A 20,523-nucleotide genomic window follows, 5' to 3' on the forward strand; every position below is an offset into this window, starting at 1 on the left:
AAGAAGAAGAAGAAGAAAAAGAAGAACTGGGGTATCACCAACAGTTGCATCCAAATATGAGATTTTGTAGCAAGACAGTGAACAGTCAGGTAAGTCAGTTTAGACCATAAAGTTTTACATCAGTAAAAGGAAAGTTCTCCTAGGCCCTGGGAAGAAAAGGAACTAGAATAGCCAGAAGAGTAAGATTATATTTTAAATATTATAATACAGTTATTAAATTGAATGCAAAAGCCAAAAAAATCTTGATATGAAATTGACATATTTCTTTTAAAAATAAATATTATACTAGCTCCATAAGCCCTGTTACATGACGAAGACTGAATTGTTGGGGGTGGAGAATTGGAGTTGAAGTAAAGTTCTGCTTTCCCAAGCTCCTTTGACCACATCCCACAAATGTTAATAGGAAGTAGAGTGAGTTTAAATTTTAGTCACAAACTCAAATGCAGCATATCTTAGTCTCTTTTCTGTTGCTTATAATAGAACAACTGAAACAGAGTAATTTTCAAAGAAAAAATATATATAAATATAGAAAATTATACGTTGAAAATTAAGTTTCCAACACATGAAATCTGGGGAACATTCAAGCCCTAGCATTCCACTCCAGCCCCCCAAATTCATTTCTTTTTCACATGCAAAATACACCCACTCCATCCTTATAGCCCCCAAATCCTAACTTGGTCCAGCACCAACTCAAAAGCCCAAAGCCTACAGTCTACACAATGGTAGTATAGGATTAAGGCAAACATTCCCATTCCAAAAGGGAGAAATAGGCAAAAAGAAAAGAATAACAGGCCCCAAGCAAATCCAAAACCCAGCAGGACAGACATTACATCTTAGAGCTGGAGAATAATCTCTTTTGAGTTCACACACTGCTTCCTGGACACGCTGGAGCAGGGGTTGGGCCCTCAAGGCCTCAGGCAGCTGCACTCCTATGGCTTTGCTGGGTGCAGCCGCTGCTCCTTTGGATTGGAGTCCAGTGGCTGAAGCTTTCCTAAGTAGATGTCGCATACTGCTGGTGACTTCACAGTTCTGAGGTCATGGTGGCAGTCTTGCTCCCAGGGCTCCACTAGGCTTTATCCCAGTGAGGACTCTGCAGTGGCCATGGCTCCACTAGGCATTGCCCTGGTGGGGACTCTTTGCGGTGCCTCAACCCCACATTTCAGCTGCTCATTGCCCTACTGGGGTCTCTTTGTGGTGCTTCCAGCCCCTGTGACAAGTCTCTGCTTAGGTCCCCAGGATTTCCATAACATTCTCTGAAATCTGGGTAAAGGCTGCCAAACATTTATAGCTCTTGCTGTCTGCAAGCCTGCAGAATTAGTACCACGTGGACTCCGCCAAGGTTTATACCTTCTGCAGCTGCAGCTCAGCTGTGCCTGGTGTGGGGCGCAGAGTCAGAGGCAAGGAGTCTACCGCAAACCTGCAGGGAGCCCTCCCTGGACCTGTATCCCAGTACTACTCTGCCCTCCCAGGCCTGCAAGCCTGCAATGGGAGGGGCAGCCCCAAAGATCTCTGAAATGCCTTCTGGGTCTTTCTTCCATTCTCTTGATGATTTCTGCTCTCTGTACCAATCTCCTTAGCAGATGGTCTCTCTGGGCCATACTCTTGGATTCCTCTCCTGAAAATGCTATTTCACATGGCCAGGCTGATAAATTTCCAAATTTTTCCACTGTTTCCCTTTTCTCTGGAAGTTTACTCTTGCAGTTAGAAGTAACCACACAGCAGCCTGAACACTTTGCTGCTTAGAAATTTCTTCTATGGGATATTCTATTCTATCACTCTTAAGTTGACGGCTTTTCACAAAGCCCTAGGGTGTGGCCACGCAGCTGTGTTCTTTGCTATGGTGTAGCAAGGGTGACCTGTGCTCCAGTTCCCAACACCTTATTCCTCATTTCCATCTGAGGTCTCATCAGCATGGCCTTTGCTGTCAACATTTCTATCAACATTCTGGTCATGACTACTTCACCAACCTCTAAGGACTTCCAAACTTTCCCTAGTCTTCTTATCCTCTAAGGCTTCACCAGAATCTAGGCTTTTTTCTAGCCTATTTTTCCAAATTCTTCCAGCCCCTGTCCATTATCCAGTTCCCAAGCAGCTTCCACATTTTCAGGTATTTGTTATCAGCAACACCTCACTTTTCACTACCAATTTTCTGTTTTAGTCCATTTTCTGTTGCTTATAGAATACCTAGAATGAGTAACTTATAAATAAAAGAAAAGCATTTTGTACAGTTATGGAGGCTGAGATGTCTCAGGGTGAGGGACCAAATCTGGTGAGAGCCTTTGCGCCAGTGGGGACTCTGAAGATTCCCGAATTGAGGCCACAGGGCATCACATGGCGAGCAGACTGGTTGTGCTAGCTCAGGCCTCTCTTTTCTTGTATAGCCACCATTAATCCATTAACCCTTTAATCTGTTGTTCCATTAATGGATTGATTCATTACTGAAGGCAGAGCACCCATGATCCCATCACCTCTTAAAGGCCTCACCCGTTAATACCGCCACATTGGGTATTAAGTTTCCAACACATCAAATTTGGAGGATACATTCAATCATAACACAGTAGAAATACAGCCTAGTTTATGTTTCTACAAATCAATTTAATATCTATTTCAAGTCCCTATTCCACCAGAAGTGGAATTTGGGGCTCAATTCTTCTCTTCTTTAATTAAGGTTGTTTACATAGTGCCAAGGAAGGTAGCAGGTCTTCTCTTCAATGTCGGCCATCCACATAGGCATCTGCCAAGACATCCACCATCTAATCTGGTTTTCAGAGCTTGATCATCATCAGTCCAAACAAGGTGACATTGAGATGTCACACCACCCAAAGGCATAGGCACTCTGGGGCCATTCAAATGATGAGTCATCATTTGAATCCCTAGGTCTAGTCTTTGCTGAAGTTTATGTTTTGGAAATCCCTGTTATATTAATAATTCTTATTTGTACTATCTTTCTTGCTTCATCTTGTAATTTTGCTTGCCTCTCTCTTCTTTTCTCAGGTAGGTTCTAGGTTCAACAAGATCAGCTTCTAGGAAATCTAGCCTTGTATGTTCCTTACATATTGTAATCACAGGAATAGAGGAACACTCTTTCTTCCAACACACAAATCGAGACAAGATAAAGGACTCTGATTGCCCCAGTGTTGGTAAATTGCCCACCTCTGGCCAATTCTTGAGTCAGAAAGATAAGCCACTCTGATTGGTCAGCTCAGGCTATGTGCCATTTCAGGTTAAGTTTCACAGACTCACATCTTAAATCAAAGATTCCACTGAGAGTGATTTCTTAAGTATATGCTTCTGAGAGAAAACGGTAAGGGAGTGGGGAAAGCTAGAGAAGGGGAAAAAAGCCTTGCAATTTCCAAAACCTGATATGGGAGCTGTGGAGCATAAATTATACCTCCTAGCATGTCATCCTGGGGCAAAGAAGCCTTGGGTGTGGAGAGATTGGAAGGCCATAAAACTTTCAGGCACTTTCAGCTTTACAGCTTTACATGTAGACAAGGCAGACCCAGTGCCCAAAGTCCAGCCTCCAAAGGGCTCAGGTGCAAAGCCTTACTGGCAAAGCACACAAAAGCTGGGAATGGGCTTACAAAACTGGCAAAAAGGAATCCCAAAGAATCGAAGTGGAGCATCCAGTGTCCACTAAATTTGCTCAGTGCTTTGGTGGGGAAGATACAGTCTCTTGATTAACACCACCAAAACATTCTCAGGGTTAGAAGAAGGGCAGTTCTCAAGGGAAAGAATGTGAAGCCAAAAAAACAAGTGACCACTTGTATCATTCAAAGCCTGAGATAAGGCTGTTAAATTTTCCTGGAGCTACAGTATTTCTGCACATTTCTCCTTTTCTCCTAATAATTTTTGACTGTAGGTGTTGATGTTAGTCAATACAAAAAATTTTATAACTGTTATAACTTCACTGTGCAATGTAGTGTTCATGATAAAAATAACCCTTCTTTTAGCCATTTAGCATTTTGACCCTTGATATCTACGTGTCTGAAATCATTAATTACATCTGTTTTAAATGTTGCCTTACAAATCTTTGTCCACCCTCTTTTTTAAAAAAACTATGTTTGTTTTATGGAAGATATCACAACCAATACCAAAGAAATATGAAAGCATATTCAAGGCTTCTATGAACACCTTTACATGCATAATCTAGAAAACCTAGAAGAGATGGATAAATTTCTGGAAATTTATCCTAGATTAAACCAGGAAGATATAGAAACTCTGAACAGACTAATAACAAGAAGAAAGATTGAAATGGTTAAAAAAAAATGCCAATAAAAATAGTCCAGGACCAGAAGGATTCACAACTGAATTCTATCAGGCATTCAAAGAAGAATTGGTACCAATCCTATTGACACTATTCCAAAAGATAGAGAAAGAGGAAATTTTCCCTAAGTCATTCTATGAAGTCAGCATCACCCTTATACCAGAACCAGGAAGGGACACAACAAAAAAAGAAAACTATAGACCAATATCCCTGATGAACATAGATGCAAAAGTCCTCAACAAAATACTAGTGAGCCAACTCCAAGAGCATATCAAAAAGATAATCCACCATGATCAACTGGGTTTCAGACCAGGGATGCAGGGATGGTTTAACATAGGCAAGTCAATAAATGTGATACACCACACAAACAGAATTAAAAACAAAAATCGCATGATCATCTCAAGAGACACAGAAAAAGCATTTGACAAAATCCAGCATCCTTTTATGATAAAAACCCTCAGCAAAATTGGCACAGAAGCGACATACCTTAAGTTAATAAAAGCCACCTGCGACAAACCCACAGCCAACATTATACTGAATGGGGAAAAGTTTAAAACATTCCCCCTGAAAACCGGAACAAGACAAGGATGCCCACTTTCACCACTTCTAGTTAACATAGCACTGGAAGTCCTAGCCAGAGCAATCAGACGAGAGAAAGAAATAAAGGGCATCCAAATCAGTAAAGAGGAAGTCAAACTGTCACTGTTTACTGATGATATGATCGTATACCCAGAAAGCCCTAAAGACATACCCGAAAAGCTCCTAGAACTAGTAAATGAATTCAGCAAAGTTTCAGGGTATAAAATTAATGTACACAAATCAGTAGCTCTACTATACACCAACAGTGACAAAGCCGAAAATCAAATCAAGAACTCAAACCCTTTCACAATAGTTGCAAAAATAAAATAAAATACTTAGGAATATACCTAACCAAGAATGTGAAAGACCTCTACAAGCAAAACTACAAAATACTCCTGAAAGAAACCATAGATGACACAAACAAATGGAAACACATCCCATGCTTACAAATGGGTAGAATCAATATTGTGAAAAATAACCATACTGCCAAAAGCAATCTAGGGATTCAATGCAATTCCCATAAAAATACCACCATCAGCTGGGCGCGGTGGCTCATGCCTATAATCCAAGCACTTTGGGAGCCTGAGGCGGGTAGATAGCCTGAGGTCAGGAGTTCGAGACCAGCCTGGCCAACATAGTGAAACTCCGTCTCTACTAAAAATACAAAAAATTAGCTGGACGTGGTGGTGGGTGCCTGTAATCCCAGCTACTAGGGAGGCTGAGACAGGAGAATCTCTTAAACCCAGGAGGCAGAGGTTGCAGTGAGCTGAGATTGTGCCATTGCACTCCAGCCTGGACAACAAGAACAAAACTCCATCTCAAAAAAAAAAAAAAAAAAAAACAAAACAAAACAAAAAGCCACCATCATTCTTCACAGAGTTAGAAAAAACAATCCTCAAATTCATATGGAACCAAAAAAGAGCCCACATAGCCAAAGCAAGACTAAGCAAAAAGAACAAATCTGGAGGCATCACAATTACCTGACTTCAAACTATATTCTAAGGCCGTAGTCACCAAAACAGCATGGTACTGATATAAAAATAGGCATATAGACCAATGGAACAGAATAGAGAACTCAGAAATAGAGCCAAATACTTACAGTCAACTGATTTTCCGCAAAGCAAACAAAAACATAAAATGGGGAAAGGACACCCTATTCAACAGATGGTCCTGGGATAATTGGCAAGCCCCATGTAGAAGACTAAATCTGGATCCTTACCTGTGACCCTATACAAAAATCAACTCAAGATGGATCAAAGTCTTAAATCTAAGACATGAAACCATAAAGATTCTAGAAGGTAACACCAGAAAAACCCTTCCACACATTGGCTTGGGCAAAGGCTTCATGATCAAGAACCCAAAAGCAAATGCAACAAAAACAAAGATAAATAGATGGGACTTAATTAAAGTAAAAAGCTTCTGCACAGCAAAAGAAATAATCAGCAGGGTTAACATAACCAACAGAGTGGGAGAAAATCTCATCTATCCATCTGACAAAGAACTAATATCCGGAATCTACAAAGAACTCAAACAAATCAGCAAGAAAAAATGAACAATCCCATCAAAAAGTGGGCTAAGGACATGAATAGACAATTCTCAAAAGATGATATACAAATGGCTGACAAGCATATGGAAAATGCTCAGCATCACTAATTATCAGAAAAATTCAAGTCAAAACCACAATGTGATACCACCTCACTCCTGCAAGAATGGCCATAATCAAAAAATAATAGATGTTGGCATGAATGTGGTGAAAAGGGAAGACTTTTACACTGTTGATTGGAATGTAAACTGGTACAACCACTGTGGAAAACAGTGTGGAAGTTCCCTAAAGAACTAAAATTAGATCTACCATTTGATCCAGCAATCCCACTACTAGGTATTTACCCAGAGGAAAATAAGTCGTTATACAAAAAAGATACTTGCACACACAGGTTTATAGCAGTGCAATTTGCAATTGCAAAAATGTGGAACCAGACCAAATGCCCATCAATCAATGAGTGGATAAAGAAAAGTTAATATATGAATTCTGGCTAGGAGGCTTCTCGTTCTGCTCAAATTGTTACAAAGTTCAGCTAGAGAAGACCTTCCTGTGAAGTTTTACCTGCTGCTCCTCTGGCCACCCTCCTGATGGATGCCTGTGGTGCCAGGCAGGAATGGGCTACTTGGGGATCCAGCGAGCTCCCAGTGCCTTTCTGCTACTTCCTCTACCTCTGTATTTCACTCAGCTCAGCTCTCTAACTTGACTCAGCTCCAGCTTTTCTTAGTGTCTGAAACATCTAAAAGTGAAAATCCAGAAGAAGACAGATAGAAACTGAGCTCTTGACAATGCATTCACTAAAGAAAGTGACCTTTGAAGATGTAGCTATTGACTTCGCCCAGAAGAGTGGAGCTTTCTCTTGATGGACACATCCAAGAGAAAGCTGTACAGAGATGTGATGCTGGAAAACATCAGTCACCTGGTGTCCCTCGGGCATCAGATAAGCAAATCCTATATAATTTTGTAGCTGGAACAAAGAAAAGAGCTATGGAGGGAAGGAAGAGAATTTCTTCAAGGCCAGAGTCCAGACAGGAAAACTGCCCTTAAGAAAAAACACATGATATCCGTGCATCCTATCATCAGAAAAGACGCATCCACCAGTTTGACAATGGAGAAATCTCTCATTCCAGAGGATCCCTTTGAACATAATGATTTGGGAGAAGATTGCATTCACAGTTCCACAATGACTCAATGTTTGTTAACTCACAGTGGAAAGAAACCCTATATCAGCAAACAGTGTGGAAAAACCTTTAGTAATCAGTTGTCCCCTAAACAACATAAATTCATACTAAAGGTAAATCATATCAGCGTAATCTATGTGAAAAGGCTTATACTAATTGCTTTCACCTTAGGCAGCACAAGTTGACTCACACTGGAGAGAGACCATACGCATGTCATCTATGTGCAAAAGCCTTCACTCAGTGTTCTCACCTTAGAAGACATGAGAAAACTCACATGGGAGAGAGACCATATAAGTGTCATCAGTGTGGGAAAGCCTATATTCAATCCTTAAACCTTCAAAGACATTAGAGAACTTACCTTGGAAAGAGATGTTATGAATGTGATAAAGGTGGGAAAGCCTTTAGTCAGAGCTCTGGCTTTAGAGAGCACAAAAGAATTCACACTGGAGAGAAACTACATGCATGTCTTCTATGTGGGAAAGCCTTCAGTCTGTCTTCTGACCTTAGATGACGTGAGAGAACATGCACTGGAGAAAAGCCATTTGAATGCCATTTATGTGCGAAAGACTTCAGTCAATGTACTAATCTTAAATAGCAAGAGAAAATTCACCCTGGAGAGAAAATTATAAATGTCTTCAGAACATATTCTGACTTTAGATGACATAGTGTTAGGAATGACGAATGTAAGGAATGTGGAAGAGACTTCAGCTATAGTTGTAACATCTAAACATGCCAAAGGACTCAAATCTTGAGGAAATACTGTAATCAACATGGAGTATACTTCGGTTACCTTTATTCTTCAGTCCACGTCAATGAATGGAAGAGAAATTGTATGGCATGTATGTAGCAAAGACTTGTTAGTGATCTGATCATAAATGACATGAGAGAGCTGAAACTCTCAACATAATAAACTGAAAGTCTTAAGCAACAGCTTTGACTTAAAACATGTGGGACTTTCAGGTAGAGAATCTCTAGCTCTATATGTATACATGTAATCTCTATATAGAGAATCTCTAGCTCTGTATATATCTATATATATATATGTAACATATATACATATATGTTGCTCTATGAAGAAAGGATTTCTCATGATTTTTCATTGCATAACTTCTCCAGTAATAAGTATTTGGTATTTCAAGAGAATTCATTGCTCTCGGAAAGATTTTCCTTTCTTATTTAGCTTATAAAGGCTTTCCTCTCTTATTTTCCATTTTAGCAACATTTTATCACTGTGTTTTCTTGTGAACATCAAACCTGGTGCTTGGCTGAATGTTTAGTCACAGAAAATACAAATAAAGGGTTCATCCAAGTAAAGTTTTCTTATGTTATTTGACAATAAATTGCAAATAAAAAATTTCACACTGAATGCAGAGCTAGAGATTCTCTACCTGAAAGTCCCACATGTTTAAAGTCAAAGCTGTTGCTTACGACTTTTAGTTTATTATGTTGACAGTTTCAGCTCTCTCATGTCAGTTATGATCAGATCACTAACAAGTCATTGCTACATACATGTCATACAATTTCTCTTCCATTCATTGATGTGGACTGAAGAATAAAAGTAACTGAAGTATATTCCATGTTGATTACAGTATTTCCTCAAGATGTGAGGAAATACATATATATGTATATATATGTATATATACACACACACACACACACACACACACACACACACACACACACCATGGAATACTACTCAGCCATGAAAAAGGAACAAAATAATGGCATTCACTGCAATGTGGCTGGAATTGGAGACTATTATTCTAAGTGAAGTAACTCAGAAAGAGAAAACCAAATGCCACATGTTCCCACTCATCTGTGGGAGCTAAGCTCTTAGGATGCAAAGGCATAAGAATGATACATTGGACTTTGGGGACTTGGGGGAAAGGATGGGGGGTGACAAGGGATAAAAGACTACACATTGATAAAGTGTACACTGCTCAGGTAATGGGTGCACCAAAATCCCAGAAATCACTACTAAAGAAATTATTCATGTAACCAAACACCACCCGTTCCCCCAAAACCTATTGAAATAAGTAAATAAATAAATAAATAAATAAAATTATGTTTGTTTTAGATGTGCTTTTTGGAAGCAGCAAAGGTTTTTTAAGCAGTTGTTTTTTAACCATATTTGGAGAACTCTGTTTTAACTGGGTAGTATAACTCATTTAAATTTACTATCAGGACTGATATCGTTTGTGTTGTTATGCTATCTGTGGTTATTGTTTCTTTTTTCTTTCTTGCTGTTTTCTTTCTATTTTTCAGGTTTCTATGCCACTTCCTCTGTTTTCTGTCATTTGCTCTTTGGGTTGATTTTATCTTCTGCAGCTTTGGAAGATATCAACTCTCTTTTAGGTTCTATTGATATTAGTGTTTAAAAATTATTCTTTTTCATCCTTTACTAACTTTCACATAAGATTTTAAAAAGTAACTATCTTTTTGCTTTCTCCCAGTTCACATATTTCTCACTTAGTCATAGTCTTTCTTCATGTTATCTGGACATTCAGATCCACATTAATGTGATTTGATTCTATACGTAGTTTTTCCACTGTCGTCTTTTAAGAACAATTTCCAATGTTTGCATTTCATTTTTACAACCAAACTTACAACAATTACTTAAATCTAATGCAATGGTTGATTTTACTTGTCAACTTGACACATATATCTTAGTCCACTCTTACATTCTGCAAAACCTTCTCAAGTAAGTCCACCACATCACTGATTAAATTTTTTTGTTATAACAAGTCTGCTTTTACTAACTACATTGTTGATTTTAATTCTATTGCATTTTTCATTTTCATGACAATTTCCTCTTCTCTGGCAGCTGATTTTATCTCCAGCACATTTCTGTGTATTTCACACTACTATGTCTTTAGGTTAATTTCTACTCTCCTCTTGGCTTTCTGTTCCAGTTTCATAAAGATCATCTTACTGTTTTAATGACTGCCAAGATGTTTACCAAAATATTTTCCTGGTTCTAGTAGTAAATCATTTAAAAAAAATATGTACTCCCTCTCTGAATCATCAGAGAAAAAAATCAGCTTTTCTTGTCGTTTTCTTTTTAAAGGCATACACGGAAGTTTTTTCCCTCTCCAATTCCATGAAAAAAGAATTTTTTCCAGGTAAATACCAACATTCAAAGTCCATGATCCTACCTCACCCCTCAGGCTTTTCTTTTTTTTTTTTTTTTTTCTTTTTTGAGACAGGGTCTTTCTCTGTTGCCCAGGCTGTAGTGCAGTGGTACAATCTTAGCTCACTGCAGCCTTAACCTCCCAGGCTCAAGCCTCCCACCTCAGCCACTCAAGTAGCTGGGAACACAGGGGCATGCCACTATGCCTGGCTTATTTATTTATTTATTTATTTATGTAGAGACAGGGTCTCAATTTGTTGCTCAAGCTGGTCTTGGACTCCTGGGCTTAAGAGATCCTCCTGCCTTGACCTCCCAAAGTACTGGGATTACAGGTGTGAGCCACTGTGCCCAGCCCAGCCTTTTCTTTGGAGTTAATAGAATTCTCTTTTTATGCCATTTCTTGGAGATAACTTGGCATGTAAATATTCTAATTAAATCTTCATGTCTTACAGGGCTTGAGTTGGGGTCTTCTTAGACCTAGGCTGTCAACTTCTTTGAACTTCTCATCCCACAGAATATATAAAATTAATAGCCCAAAGCTTTCCTAATATCCATGCTAAGTACATCTAGTTTCTTTTAGGACTGCACTTCTCTGTATGTAATGACTCACTATCATTCACACTACCTTCCACCTAACATGCTCGCCAAAACTCCATATATCCTGTTGCTATGATGTAAATGTTGATGTCCCCCAGAAAAACCATGTGCTGGAACCTAATGCCTAATGTGGTAGTATTAAGAGTAGCGCCTTTTGAGGAAGTGATTCAGTCATAAGGATTTCAACCTCATGAATGGGGTCAGTGCTATAAGAGAGCTGCATTGCCCTTTCCACCACATGAGGACACAATAAGAAGGCATCGTCTTTGAAGCAGGGAAGGAGCTAACATCAGACACTGAATCTGTTCATGCCTTAATCTTGCTTGGACTTCCCAGCCCCTCAAAGGTTGAGCACTAAATTTCTGTTAATAAACTACCCAACCTAAGATTTTTTTTATAGCAGCAGAAATGAACTAAGATAGAAATTGGTACTGAGAAGTGGAGTGCTGCTTTAACAAATACCTAAAAATGTGGAAGTGGCTTTGGAACTGGGTAATGAGCAGAGTCTGGAAGGATTTGGAGGAAAAGGCTGAAAAAAAAAAAAGCCTCTTTTGCTGGAATGGACAGTAAAGCGATATTCTGATATTCTGGTGAGGACTCAGAAGAAAAGGAGAGCTGTTAAGGAACCTCAGTCTTCTTAGACTTTACCTAAGTGGTTGTGACCAGAATATTGACAGAAATATGGATGTTAAAGGCCATTCTGATGAGGTCTCAGATGGAAGGAACATGTTGTTAGAAACTGAAGAAAAGACCATTCTTGTATAAAGTGGCAACAACTTGGCTGAATTGTGTTTATCTCCTAGTGCTCTGTGGAAGGTAGAACTTGGAAACGATGAAATATTTGGAAGAAATCTCTAAGCAAAGTGCCAAGAGTGCAGCATGGCTTGGCTTCTCTTGACTGCTTATACTAAAATATGAGAAGAGAAAAACTAACCAAAGATGGAATTTATAACAAACAAGGAAGTAGACCTTAAAGATTTGCAAAATTCTCAGCCTGGCCATGTTGTAAAGAATGAAAAATTGTGTTCAGGGCAAACAGCAAGGGTGTGGCCAAGTCACTATTTGAAAAGGATATTTAGCATGGATGGGCAGAAGCTTGCTTGCTTCTATTCATCAAGGCAATGGGAGAATGGGCCTGAAAACATTTCCGAGATCTTCAGCAGCTGCCCTGTCCATTACAGGCCCAGAATACCAGGGCCTTGAGAGCAGAAATATTTCAAGCTTCTGCCCCTCTCATTCTGGTGCAGCACTCCTTCCACCCCTCAGCTGTGGCTCAAATGGGCCCAAGTGCAGCTCAGGTTTCTCCTCTGTGCAGATGCACGGGCAGTAAACCTTGGTGGCATCTGCACAGTGCCACCTCGCCAGAGTGCTTGAGCTGTGAGGACATGGCTACCTCCACCTAGATTTCAAAGGATTACCCAGAGAGCCTCAGAGCCACTGCAGAGAGTCTCCACTAGAGCAATGTCTAGTGGAGCCATAGAGGCAGAGTCTCTTCTGAGACCCCCAAAAAATAGAGCCACCAGCAAGCAACTCCAAACAATGACAACTACAGCATGGGCTGCACCCAGCAAAGCCATGAAGTCAGGGCTGTTCAGACCTTTGAGGCCCAGCCTCTACCCCTGTGTGTCTGGAAGATGAGATATCAAGTCAAAGAAGATTATTCTGGAGTCTTAAGGTTTAATGTTTGCCCTATTGGGTTTTGGATTTGGTTGGAACCTGTTCTCCCCTTTTAAAAAAAAAATCCTTCCTTTTGAAATGGAAATGTCTATCCTATGCCTGTCCCATCATTGTATTTTGGAAGTATATAACATGTTTGATTTCACAGCTGGAGAGTAACTTGCCTCAGGATGAATCATACCTTGAGTCTCAGCCATATCCGATTTAGTTGATATTAAGATGAGACCGAGTTTTAGACTTTTGAGTTGGTACTGGAACAAGTTAAAATTCTGGGGGCTATCGGGATGGAACAAATATATGCTTCATGTGAGGGGGCCATGAATTATAGGGGGCCAGGAACAGAATGTCATAGTCTAAATGTTGACATCCCCCCAAAATTCATGTTGAAACCTATTATCTAATGTGATAGTATTATGAGGTGCAGCCTTTTGGGGGAGTGATTAAATCACAACAGCTGTGGCCTCATGAATGGGATTAGCACCCTTACAAAAGAGATGGAAGTGCACTGCCTTACTTTCTTCTATGTGAGGACACAGCAACAAGACATCATCTCTAGATCAGAGAGTGAACCCTTTCCAGATACTGAGTCTATTGGCACTTTAGTCTCGGACTCCTCAGCCTCCAGAAGTGTGAGCAATAAATTTCTACTGCTTATCAGTTACTCAGTCTATGATATTTTGTCCAGAAGGACTAAGGTCTTGTTTTTTCTAAATGAATATATAAATAGTACAGTTTTAACATGGATATACAAAGACAGGTACCAATGGAACAAGACAGGGTTTGAACAATCCTCTGAATGCCTCAAAAATAATTCCTGGGTTGTAAAGAAACAGCCCTCCTCACTTTTTATTCATTGGTACAGAATCAAAGTCGTATTTGAGAGGGGAGCTGTTAGTAGCTTTCTCTACTAACTTTCAAGATGTAGGTATATTCCATTTCAAGAGGAAAAACAATAAAACACAAACAGAACAAAACCACCCATACTGGCCATGAATTGTGAATGGTGTGATTATTATTTGAATAACCTTAAAAAACTGTCAGGCTTAGTTTTCAATGTTATGAGTTTTTATCCTCTTCTGTGTCTTCATAAACATACATATATTTTGAGACAGGGTCTCATTATGCTGTCCAGGTTGGTCTCAAATTCCTGTGCTCAAGCAATCCTCCTGCCTCAGCCTCTGGAGTAGCTGATATTACAGGCGTCCATAAACATTTTTGCGAGGAATTCAGAGAGTTACTGAAACAATACCTGCTAGCCAGATGCCATTTAAATTTAAAACTCTTGCTCAATATTTAAAATAATACTGAAAAATTAACATTTTATTTCTTTTTTCTTCTTATCATTATTGTTGTTGTAGTTCTTGCTGCAGAGTAATAATCATAGCTATGACTTGTTGAGTGTTTTTTTTAAAATCAGGCAGGCATTGTGAGCACATTGTATGAACTTTTTCTAATTCTTGTAATATGATAATTACTAATCTCACTTTCCGTAAAGAAATTGAAGTTCAATGAGTTTAAGCAACTTGCCCAAATCATACTGCTATTAAGTTGTAATGCTAAGCTCATAATCAAATGGCTTTGACTCCAATCCCATCCCTGTCTCACATGATGATACCTCACCCAGCAAAGGATTCTATGGCTATATGAACACAACTGCCATCATTCCCATTGAATTTTTTCCTGTATGTAAATTTCAGCACAACAAGCATTTTTTTTATAGTACAACCTGCACAAGTTGCCAACAAATCTCACTAGTAATATACATGGGAGAAGAGGAGACAGCAATTGATAATACAACTAAATCAGGTAAATCGATACAAAATTTTTGATCTAGCATTAATGTCTGCACAGATGCATGTTTGATGTAAGCCTGTAATGCTGGTTCTGGTAGTAAAACGATAGTATTTTTTCAATTCATCATGTAATTAAATGAGGTATTTCCTGCAACCAACTTCCTTCCTTCAGCAGGATTTAAGCTTTTTGATGAAAGGATGTTAACTGTTTGAGGGAGCAGAGTTTACTTTCCACATCCTTTCAGTTAATACCCAGATTTAGAATTATTGAGAACAAATGTTTGAATCGTCTCTATAAACTATAAATTAGATTATTCTATAAAATAATTGATTTTAAAGGACCAGATCTTTAACTCTTTATCACATTTCTCTTCCTTGTTTTTTCTTTTTAAATCTAAACTCTAAACAGCACGTAAAGTATTGTAAGAGCTTGAATTTCTACCTCAAATATGCCATTAAAGGGCTCTATAAAAAAAGAGGCTGAAAATATATACTCCACTTTAAAATGAGTACACACATAGGTTGTTCTGAATCACAGTTGGTAGGTCTTTAGAGATAAAAGTTATTTTAATGAGTTAAAGCTTCTCCTTTCACCTATGACAAAACTATAATCCATGGTGAGGGGTGTCAAATATATTGGTAAGGTGCTATTACTACAGACCCTGCAGACATCAAAAGGTAATAAGGGAATACTATCAACAACTCTACACACAAATCTGGAAACTTAGATAAAATGGATCAATTTCTTAAAAATGCAAATTACCACAACTCACTCAGTATGAAACTTTGAACAGCCAAATAACTACTTACAAAATTAAATTCATAATTTTGAGACTTAAAAAAAAGAAAAGAAAGAAATCTCCAACCCCAGAGAGTTTCACTGGAGAATTTGACCAAAGAGTGAAAGAATTAGCCCCAATTTTACACAATTTCTCCAGGAATAAAAGAAGAATGAATGCTTCTTAATTCATTTTGTGAAGGTGGTGTTACCCTGATGCCAAAACCAAAGACATCACACACACACACACACCACACACAATGAACTATAGACCAATATCTTACATGAATACAAACATGAAATATTTAGAAAATAGACTCAGTAATATCTAAAAAAAATTACATGCTATTACAAAGTGTGATTTATCCCTGGGATGCTAGACTGCTTTAATATTTAAAATCAATCAATATAATATGTCATATAAAAATTACATGATCATATCAACTGATGAAACAAAATCATTTGGCAAAATTCAACACCCATTCATGATTTAAAAAAAAACAACACTCAGAAAAATAGAAATACAAGGAAGTTTTCTCAACTTGACAAAGAGCATCTGTAAGAAAACCTACAATTTCCATTATACTTAATAGTGAAAGATTGAGTACTTTCCCCCTAAGACTGGGAGCAAGGCAAAGATCCCACTCTCTCCACTCTTATTCAACATAGTGCTACAAGTTCTAGCCAGCGCATTATGGCTAGAAAATGAAATAAAAGGTATACAGACCAAAAAGAAAGAAAGAAAACTGTTTCTATTTGCAAATGACATGATTGTTTACATAGAAAATCCCAAGGAATCTGTAAAAAGAACTCCTAGAACTAATAAATGAGTTGAGAAAAGTCACAGGGTACAAGATATACATTCAAAAATCAACTGTTGTGGAGCATAGAGGATTGGGGGCAGTGAAAATATTCTGTATGATACTATCATAGTGGATCTATGCAATTATACATTTGTCCAAACCCATAGAAAGTACAACATTAAGAGTGAACCTTAATGTAAACTACGGACTTTGGGTGATGATGTGTCAATGTAGGTTGATCAGTTGTAACAAATGCACCACTCTAGCGGGGATGTCGGTAATGGAGGAGCCTACTATGCATGTGTAGGAGCAGGCGGTATATGAGAAATCTCTTTACCTTCCTCTCAATTTTGCTGTGAACCTAAATCTGCTGTGAAAAAAAAAATTGTCTGTTTAAAAATTAATTTTATTTCCATATATTAGCAATGAACACTGAAATTAAAAATACGATATTTACAATCACTCAAAAAAAAAAGAAACAGGTGTAAATCTAACAAAACATGTATAGGATTTACATGCTGAAAACTATAAAATGCTAAAGAAAAAACTCCAGAAGATCTAAATAAATGAGCAGCCAACGAGGACTGGAAGACTCAACATAGTAAATATGTCAGTTCTCCCCAAATTGATATACAGGTTTAATACAGTTCCTATAAAAATCCCAGCGAGACTTTTAATAGATACAGAAAAAATTCTAAAATATAATAAAAATATAGAGGAACTAGATAAAAAAGGACAAATTATTCCAACAATTATATATGGAAAGGCAAAATAATTAAAATAGCTAAAAAAAACTTTGAAAAAGAATTTTAAAAATGGGAAGAAACAGTCTACCTAATTCAAGACACTTTATAGCTATAGTAATCAAGATTGCGAGTTATTGGGGTAAGTAAGACAGATATATAGATAAAGGGAACAAAATAGAGTAACCAGAAATAAATTCATAAATTCACAGAAATATGCCCACTTGACTTTAGACAAACGTGCACAAGCAATTCAATAGAGAAAAGATAGTCTTTTTTCATTTTTTTTTTTAATTTTTGGACACAAAATCTCACTCTATCAGCCAGGCTGGAGTACAATGGCAGGATCATGGCTTACTGCAGCCTTAACCTCCCAGGCTCAAGCAATTCTCCCACCTCAGCCTCCTTAGTAGCTAGGAATACAGGCACACACCAACATGCCTGGCTATTTTTTACTTTGTTGAGAAACAGGGTCTCACTATGTTGCCCAGGCTGGTCTCAAACTCCTGGGTTCAAGCTATCCTCCCACCTTGGCATCCGAAAGTGTTGAGATTACAGGCATTAGCCACTATGCCTGGCCTTAAGATAGCCTTTTCAATAAATGGTGCCAGAACAATTAGATATCCATAGGCCAAAAAAAAAAAAAAAATGAACCTTGACCAAAGTTAAAAATTAACTCAAAATGGATCATGCACTTGCATGTAAAATGTAAACTATAAAACTTAAAAAAAAACACACACAGAGGAAAATCTTTAGGATCTAGGGTTAGGCAAAAAGTCCCTAGACTTGACACCAAAAATATGATCTATGAATGGAAAAAAATGATACATTGGACTTCATCAAAATATAAATCTTTGGCTCTAGAAAAGACTGAGTTAAGAGGATGAAAAGTCAAGCTACAGGCTGAGAGAATATATTTACAAATCACATGGCCACCAAAGGACTAGTATCTGGAATACAAAAAGAACTCTCAAAACTCAGTGTAAACACTCAATCCAATTAGAAATGAATGAAAGTCATAAATGGAAACTTCACTGAAGAGGATAAATAGATGGTAAGTAAGCACTTGGAAATATGTGCAACTTCATCAGCCCTTAAGGCTGTACAAACTAAAATCACAATGAAATACAACTGCACACCTATGAGAACAGCTAAAATAAAAAATAGTGACAACACCAAATACTACTGAGAGTGTGAAGAAACTAGATCACTCAGGTGTCACTGCTTGGGATGTAAAATGGTACAGCCACTCTGGAAAGCAGTTTAGTAGTTTAGCAGTTTCTTTAAAAACTAAACATGAAACTATCCTATGATCTACCAATTACACTCCTGGGTATTTATTCCATATAAATGAAACTTTATGTTCACACAAACACCTGTAAAAGAATGTTTATAGAAGATTTATTTGCAATAGCCAAAAAGTAGAAACATCAGGCATGGTGGCTCACACCTGTAATCTCAACCACTGGAGACGCTGAGGTAGGAGGATTGCCTGAGGCTGGGAGAGATCTATCTTGGCAACATAGCAAGACCGTGTCTCTAAATAGTTTTTTTAATTAGCAGAGTGTGGTGGTGTCTGTAGGACCAGCTACTTGGGAGACTGAGGCGAGAGGATTGCTTGAGCCTAGAAGTTCAAAGCTATAGTAAACTACAATCATGGCAACCTGTATACTTCAACCTAGGCAACAGAGAGACATCTGGTCTCTAAAAAACAAAAAAAGTAGAAACAGCTCAGATGTTCTTCAATGTGTGAATGGGTATACAAACTGGAACAGCTGTACCATAAAATACTACCCAGCAATAACAAAGAATGAACTGTTGATACACACAACCACCTGGATGAATCTCCAGGGATTTGTACTAAGTGAAAAAAAAAATTCTGAAAGATCATACATCCTATAATTATATTCACATATCTTTGATGTAACAAAATTATAGAAGCGAAGAACAGATTAGTGACTGCTAAAGGTTAAAGAGGGATGGAAGAGGAAGAGAAGTGGGTGTAGCTGTGAAACAGCATCAGGAGAGAGCCTGCAGTAATGGAAATGTTCTGTATCTTGAATGTATCAGTGTCGACATCCTGGCTATAATATTGTACTATAGTTTTGCAAAATATTACATGGAGGGAAACTAGGTGAAAGCTACACAAGATCTCTGTGTATTCTTCCTCACAATTGTATGTGAATCTATAGTTGTGTCAAAATGAAACGTAATTTTTTTAAAAAAGGGTAAAAAGGAAATATTATGAACACCTTTATGACTATAAATTCAATAACTTAGAGGAATTGGCAAATTTTTTGAAAGACATTAACTACCAATAATCACTCAAGAGAAATAGAGAGCATGAAGAGTGGAATATCTATTAAAGAAACTGAAATTATACTTCAAAATCTTTTAACAACAACCAAAAAATCCAGGTAAAGAGAGCTTCACTAGAAAAGTTTATTAAGCATTTGTAGAAAGAAAAAATAATGCAATATCTATACACAAACACACAGACATAAAAAAATGGAAGAGAGAAAAAATGGCAGATAGGAGTCAGAACTAACTTGCAGCTCTTACCCGGATGGACAGAACAGCATGTGGAGACTCACATTGTGAACTTTTGCTCCAAGAACTACTGCAGGAACATACCAGGAATACTGAAAGAATTCACAGATCCTTTGAAAGAAGAGGCTTGCTGCTACAAACTCTGTGAGACAGCCAAAAAACTGTGAGTACCCAAAGTGTGAGAGAAGGAAAGTCCACTTCCAAATACACATCCTCACTGGAAAACCTGAAAATCCAGATCATGGGAGTAGGATTTAACCTTACCTGTAGCTGAAACTAGAGAACCAAGGGAAATAGAAAAGTAAACAAAGCAGCAGGAAGAGCCCTGTACAAACTCCCTGCTTCCAGGGAAGCCATTTCTGACTTTATCTCACAGGGGTCTTTAGGGAGGGCTGCCAGTGGAATTGGGGAAAGACCACAAGGAGAAGGAAACTTCCAGCTGATCTTCATAATAATTTCAGCCAAGCGTAAAATGTCCTGAGCAGACAGGAAGTACAGACAGGAACACAGAAGTCATGGCAGGTGAGGAGTGTTGGAGCCTGAAATCCCTGCTTGCTTTCTCAGCAAGGAGGCTTGTAGCCTGGGGCCAGATCTCAGTCTTACTCACTGGCTGCCTGGATATAAAATCAGTGCTGGTGGGGCATGGTGGGAGTGAGACGGGCCTTGCTGGCTGCATGGGAGCTGGGTGAGACCTGTCACTGCTGGCTTTCCTCTACTTCCCTGGTGACCTGTGTGATGTATGATGCAGAAGAGGCAGCCATAATTCTCTTGGAACATAACTCCATTGGCCTGAGAACTATACCCGCATCCCCTACTATGGTGATAGCAAGCCCTGCCCAAGGAGAGTCTGAGCTCAGACATACCTGACCCTGCCCTCACCAGATG

General features: G+C 38.4%; 1 protein-coding gene and 1 pseudogene across 1 annotated transcript in view; one reads left to right on the forward strand and one right to left on the reverse strand.

The window, feature by feature from the left end:
• The window catches only part of SLC39A8 (solute carrier family 39 member 8), a 239,858-nt gene that overhangs the window by 191,252 nt on the left and 28,083 nt on the right, over positions 1-20,523 (reverse strand).
• On the forward strand, positions 7,175-8,078 carry LOC100461223 (zinc finger protein 705A-like; annotated as a pseudogene).

Source organism: Pongo abelii, chromosome 3, assembly GCF_028885655.2.
Source record: "Pongo abelii isolate AG06213 chromosome 3, NHGRI_mPonAbe1-v2.0_pri, whole genome shotgun sequence".
NCBI lineage: Eukaryota > Metazoa > Chordata > Mammalia > Primates > Hominidae > Pongo > Pongo abelii.